This window comes from Corvus brachyrhynchos, unplaced genomic scaffold, assembly GCF_000691975.1.
Source record: "Corvus brachyrhynchos isolate BGI_N302 unplaced genomic scaffold, ASM69197v1 scaffold26, whole genome shotgun sequence".
In the NCBI taxonomy this organism is placed as follows: Eukaryota; Metazoa; Chordata; class Aves; order Passeriformes; family Corvidae; genus Corvus; species Corvus brachyrhynchos.
The window spans coordinates 9,040,144-9,047,327 of record NW_008239324.1 but is presented as its reverse complement, the minus strand read 5'-3'; positions in this window follow the sequence as shown (position 1 = coordinate 9,047,327).

Sequence of the window (7,184 nt, the reverse complement as noted above, 5' to 3'; positions counted from 1 at the left end):
ACTTGTACAGAAGTGAAGCTGAACAAGAAATGAAAGTCAGAACAGTTGCAATTCTTTAAAAGTTCATCTTATCATATTAACTAATCAGTTGTAAGCAGATGTTAAATATTTGACTTCAGCCCAGAGAGTCAAGGTCCAAAGGAACTTCATTTGTTTAGGCCCAGATTCAAAGAATTATTTCAACTGAATTTAGGCAGACAGGTCCAAATTACCACAGAACGCTAACAAAACAAAACCTCTCTCCTGTAGCTTCCTAAAATCCCCGTCAGACAGACATCTCTGTTCTGCCCTCACTCCCTATTGGGCCCATCAGTCCTGCAGATGGGCAGAGCAGCCACAACCTGTTTGTGTAGCTCTTACAGTATTCAGGATTGTCAGAAGCACTTTAGCCAAATGACTGGTGAATCCCCCAGAGTTCACCTCGAATCAGTCCTCAGGAGAAGATACTTTGGGGCACATAGACACAAACTTCTTTGGTTTAGAAGTCTTACAATCAGTACCCTACTGTAAACCCTATGGCAGGCACAGCAGTCATGCAGAGCCACTCTGGAGATGCACAGACCAGTGAGATTCCTGGTCTAGCACAGATGATGCAAGTTAAAATACATGTGCTGCAGTAATCAGGTGATCAACTACACCATTTACAGAATTCAGTAACATTAGCAGTTATTCCATCATACCTTAGAAACTCACAAGACAACCATTTGCATAAGCTGTATGGCATTGATCAAGTTTACACAGTAATAAATTTCTTTCACGCAAGTGCTGAACTACAGTTTTCTTCTGCATGTATCCAGTTAAAAGCAAAGGCAAGAAGGTTCACTTTAAAAATGACTGGTATTAGTGGCACCAAAAAAAGAATTTTCTTTTTCTTTGAATTTTTTCAGGTGAGTTTTAGTCTCAGTTAACAGCAGAGAGTTATAAAGAATTGAACTCATGAACTCGTCTACAGTTTCATGATTACTTGGCTATTACCTCAGTGGAAATTTGAGGTTTACTTACTGAAGCCAACACTGACAAGAGACTGAATCATAGGTTTATAGTTTCACTACAATTTTTGTAAAGCAACAAATGATAATACACATTTTCCATCAGATAAAGAGTATACGAGTTGGCTTGGCTTATTACATTATTTAGATTTACAAAACAAATTTCTCAATATGTTCAAGACAGCACAGGACATACCAGATTCCTAGAATGTGTTCAGATACTAGAAAACAAGCTTCAGGAAAGCATGTTCCTGCCAGTACTGTCTAGATCTGAGTGGCAGCCTCATCATCCAGCTTGTCACCTGGCCCTACCCCATTTTCTTGTCACCTGCAAACCTCTCCAAGCAGCTGATAAAGCTGTTAAACCGAACTAGTCTCAATATGGGTCCCTAGGGTATTTTTTCTCTTACCAGAAGTTGTATAGTGTATTAAAACACTCCCCCATGCCTGTTCATCCAGTTTTCCATTCATCTGATTACTTACCCATTCAGAGCATGAAATCCTAACTTGGATAAATGAATACTGCAGGATATGTGATGAAAAGCTTAACAAAAGCTGAGATAAGTGACATCCACTGCTCTCCTGTCATCCACAAAGCTAATTTTACCACAGAAAAATACTTCATATCCTGTAACTAGCTCTTTCGTACCAGAATAAGGACACCTTTCACTTTGCAGGCAGCTGAAAACTCAGCTTTTCAAAGGAAAGTTAATGTTCCGGCAGCTCCAGAGCAAACCCGTGTCCATGGGAAGGGCCACAGGAGGGCAGCAGGACCTTTCTGCACGGAGGAACAACGAGAGGGTTGGGCGCACCGGGCACAGCCACTGCTCGGCCGCGCTCTGCCTCGCCTGTCACACGTAAGTACTGAATTAAAACGTAACATTTTAGGGATTTATTCCATAGGCTGCTCAGAACAGGAATATGGATGCCCACTTTATATAAAACAGTATTTCCAGCTCTAATTTCAGAGGTGCTTAAATGAACTCTAAAAACCCAGGGGATGTTCTATGTTTTCCCTCAAGCTTAAGGGGTCCCAGTGTTGCCTAGTTTTACAGCTAGCTGTGGAGTGAAAGCAGTCCCAAAGCTACAACCTTAAAAAGTTTAGTAGAGCTACACGGGCAAGCCCTCAAAGTCTATTGTTTATGGTTTGCAATTACTCTTGACTATCTGAGCTGCTTTTCCTTCAGGAGGATTCCCTCCCTACTCCAGTTCAAGAATAAGCAACTGACAAATTAATAACTTATTCTTACTTCTATTTTGTACATTCAGACTCCCTGAGGAGTTTCTGAAGCTTCTGTTATTCTGAAGCGTTGTCCTATCCTATCAGAACTCGATAATACATTGATTTTTCCCACTCCTTACCAAACTTTTACCAGAGGCTTTTGCATGGAAAATCACGCTATGAAAAGCCAGTGCCCATAAAGCAGACAGAGTTCTGCAACTTTATTCGAATAAAGGGAGAGAGCCCACTGGACACGTGCCCGTGGGGTTTTGTCTCTCGAGGTTTCGAAGGGCGCAGCCTCCTTTTATCCTAAACTCCCGGCCGCATGTTGCCCTCTCCATTTCCCTACTGGCTGAGGTACTAGGAAGGTACAGCCTTCCCGAACCGCCTACCACAAAGCCCCCCTTGAATCTGTCATTTTACCCCAAAGTTCAGAATTCAGGCTTGTGCAGACCCACTCGTCTGTTTCAGGAGCCAAGCTGTCTGGGCTCTGCAACAAACCTGCTGCCCAAAGTTAGTAGAGACATTAAGACCCATTTCAAAGGCTTTAACACCCATACCATCACCCATCGAATTGTTTGCAAAGACATTTAGCGCACACCTTCCCTCTCGCGGACTGTAGAAATAGCAGAAAAACACTTTTCTACAGCTATAATTGATTTCTTTCTCTCCTGAAAACTCCTCCCTACCAAACCACTCTGCAGAAAACTGCAAGGAGGCCTCAGTGCTGCCTTATGGAGACAAGAGAGAGTCAGGTGACCTGAGCTCCATGTGCTCATCACAACCTGCAGCTGGGCTTAATAAAGGGCTGTTTTCTTCCTAACACAAGAGCCTAGAGGAGGTCCTGTATCCCCCTTCTTCTTTAAAAGTGATCTTTACAGACTACACTTTAAACCCCAACTCACAAATCGCAGTGCCTAGAATCACAAACTGACCCCAGCCTATCAAGATACAAACTTCTGTTCTTTCAAAAGACAATGCAGTAAACCTTTGCTAAAACCTAAAACTGGGCACTGCCATGTGTACCCTAAAACCGTGCTTTATAAGTTTCTTAATAAAAAACATGATGTGGTAGAAAAAGAATTTTTCAGTAAGCTCAGATTTAAAATGTTCACCCTTCATACCTCCTATTTCATGACAAATTTCAATACTATCATTAGGGCTTCATCAAATTAACAGCATACTTGTGGCTGTCATTGTGGTAAGCAGACACAGATGTAGGTGTTTGAGGAAACAGCAACGAAAATAGTTTCAGAAATCAGCATTTTGATACTTGACTGCAGGTTTACTCAATTTACATCAGTAGTACGTAGCTGCCAGTTAAACTTTTAGGACATAGTAAAAGTAGAACACTCTAGCTGCCAACAGATTTCCATATTACAAAGCAGATTATTTGCACATATAATTAGCAATCAGATCTTTATTTGTAGTTGTTTATCACAATATGAAAGGTTTATATGCAGAATTCCAGCCTCTATTTCTGATCCACATCCTTGGACGCAATTGTTCTCAAGCACTGTCAAATAATTAAATTTTGTCCTAATCTAAAAAGATTTATAACGATATCCTGATTTACATCTGTCTCTGCTAGGCCATGAGAGAAACCATCTGCTTCCGGGTACTTCCTTTGCATCTGCAGTGTTTCAGATGTGCAGGTGCACAGCATAGCTGCTCCCTGCAGGAGTTCCAGTGTTCATTCCAGCTCACACAAAACCACAAACTGCCACACAACAGCACAAGGAAACAAGCAGGGCTCCCCGATTTGAACCGTATGGGAACATGTGACTTTGAATATATTCAAAGGTAAAATGATATGAGCAGAGCCCCTCACCTTGCAGTTGTTAATAGCTCCAGAAATTACCTGGAGAAAGTGTTCCCTGTTCATGCTGCAGGTTGCAGAGGCACCCACTGAGCAACCGAACATCTCAGCAAGGGCTTGTTTTGCGTGGCACTGCAGGTCTTCACCTGCATCCCAGATTTTACCAGGCTTTTAGAGCACAAAGACACAGAGAGAGATGCTCCAACACAGCGATCTGTGCACACAGCTGCCCTCTGCTTTCCCAAGCCACACAGAGTGGCTACTGAGAGGGATCAAAGCAGTCACTGTGGCAACAGTGAAATCTCAGCAGCACATTCAGTTGCACGAGAACTTTATTGCTCTCTCCAGCTACCTGAAGGGAGGAGGTTGTAGTCAGGTGGGGGGCCGTCTCTTCCCCTCAGTAACAAGTGATAGGACAAGAGAAAATGGCCTCAAGTTGTGCCAGAGAAGGTTTAGATTGGAGATTAGGAAATATTTGTTCACTGAGAGGGTTGTAAAGCATTGGAACAGGCTGCCCAGGGAAGTGGTGGAGTCACCATCCCTGGAGGGATTTAAGATATGTAGATGTGACATTGAGGAACATGGGCTAGTGGTGGGTTTGGCAGTGCTGGGGGAACGGTTGCACTCAATGAGCTTAGAGGTCATTTCCTACCTAAATGATTCAATGGGTCATTTGAGCCCTGACCTAATACCTCTGCAGCAACTTCCATGGATAACCGAAGTACAGAAAAGCTCAGCAACTGATTTCCTCTATTAGAGGTTTTCTTGCAAAATTTTATTCCACACCTAACAGAAGGATAAAGGATGAATATCCTTGTTTTGAGTACACAGGACTTCTCCCTCTATAGGCTACAATGAGTTACAAGACACACACGTGGTAAATCCTGAGCAGAATAAATCACTATAGTTCTGTAAGAACCGAAAACATTAAAAAATGCATGTGTTCTAAAAGTGTGGTACATGAGACATTTGAAGAAAAGTATTTATTTAAAAAAAAAAGGAGAGGAGGGACAAAGTATTCTTTCACTCTTACCAAACCCAACATTTCAAAAGAATCACCAATACACTATAATCAAGACAATATAATTACCTTGTGAAGCAGTGCTGCTGAGAAAATAAAGATACCATAAAATATATAAAACCTGTTAAAATTATGATTGCTTGAAACAATAGTAGGATTTCAGGGTGGTAATGTAAAATGTAAGAAGCTTTGATGGAAATAAAAATTAACACTGTGTAAAAGCCATCTCCAAAACTGATGAGACAGTAATGTGTTTAAGAAAATGAAGCCTAGAAAAAAAATCACCATTTAATTCTGTACATTTATGCAATCTGTTTTCTAACTTTTAAAAGGAGCCATCTAAACATTAAATGCTCATGAGTTTCAACGTCCTTTTGAGCAGCAGAATAACCAGTCACATGATCCTATTTTCAGTCGTTCATGTGATTTATGATTCTAAGCTTGTGCTCTCAACTTATGACACTGCCATTCACACTATCCAGAGCTGAGAGCACTTCACAATGTTACAGTGGTATTGATAGCTTTATTAAGGAAGCACGACCATTGGCTGGCTAATTGTAATAAAAGGGTGAAGGCTACCTTTTTTCCATTGAAGTACTTGCTTATTTCTCTATGGGAGCTACAGGAGCAAAGACATAAAGGTTTTGATTTAGAAGCCATTAGGACTTAAAAAAAACCCCCAACAACTATATTTATTTTTTGAAGTTTTTCTCAGTTGCTAGTGAGAGAAAAGAAAATTAGGAAGAAAAAATCTATAGGGCTGGCTAAAAGAAGAGAGTAACACAGAAAGTTTAGCATAAATATTAACAGTAGTCTTCTGAATAGTCTGAGAGGAAAATTAAAGTTTTTATGATGAAGGATTTGACAGATAGGGAGAAAAATAAAGGTACTGTAAAGCTAAAACATTGAAGCAGCTTGCTTAAAGGCTTGTCCTCTAAACTAATGCCGAGCAAGAACCTACCTTATGCTTGTAGCTACAGAATCTCAATAGAGAAACTATTTAGAAACTCTGAAATCAATTAATGAGTTACAATATATAATTAAGCATATAAGATACACAACAAATCTGACTCTTGGTATAATGATAAAATTTATCTTAAATTATATCCTAACCCTAGAAGCAACAGGTTGGAGAGAACCAGAAGCATATCCCTAGTTCCCTGCCAGCAAGGAAGGGAAGACTTAGGGTGAGATTTCTGATTGCCTCTATGCATGCGGTCCTCACAGGCACAATACCCAAGCATAGATAACTCTGACTGAGAATTTTCTTATATTCCTGGAATTCTTAATTCAGTCTTTAGGTCAACTCACAAGAGCTATGTAACTGCCCACGTAAAGTGTTACTTCTTTTTTTTTTTTTCTCTATTTATTTGGCACCATAAGTAAAGCTGCAGGCAAGACCCAACAAGGTTTCTCATTTCAGCCATGCTACAAACTCCCTCCTCGAGCTTTTTGCTCTGCTGTCCTGCTACAGGCAAACGACTCCTGCAACAGCTTTGTAGCTTGACACTTCAAAAATAAAAGTTATTTCAGATAATATTGAAGTGGTTTTGGCAATGGTTACTTCTGAATTTTCATCTTGAAATCAATAGTTGGGGATAAATGCGCTTAATTTTAATATGTTTGGAAAAGTATTACGTAAAAGAAAAAGCTTATAGTTAATTTTGTAGGAATGTATGTGCCCTTTTAGCATGTTCAAGAAATGTATCCCAAAGTGGCTTGATATGGTGTACCTGAGGCTACGCTCGTCCTGCCTGGCATCCACCTTTTCCTTTGACAGGCGGGAATTCCCCTTGCTCTCCCTGCAAGCACTTGGCTTTCAATGGAAGACCTGGTGGGTCAGATGAATTGAGCTGCCAGCCCACAGGCTCCGCCGGAAGGGAGGGAGAGCCTTGGATAACAAGCAGCATCCCCAGTGTCGGTGTCAAACGCGCCCCCGCGATTTCCTAGAGCGAAGGCGGCATTCCCGCTGCTGAGCGCGTTCTTCCCGAGGCACGGCCGGGGCGCCCACAGCGGCTGCGTGAGCGCCTCGCGAAAACGCGCTGGAGCGCCAAGTTTCCCTTTCCCAGGGAAAATCCCCGCTCCCCCCACCGCCGCCACGGGCCTGCCCCGCATCCCGGCCCGGCCTCCGCC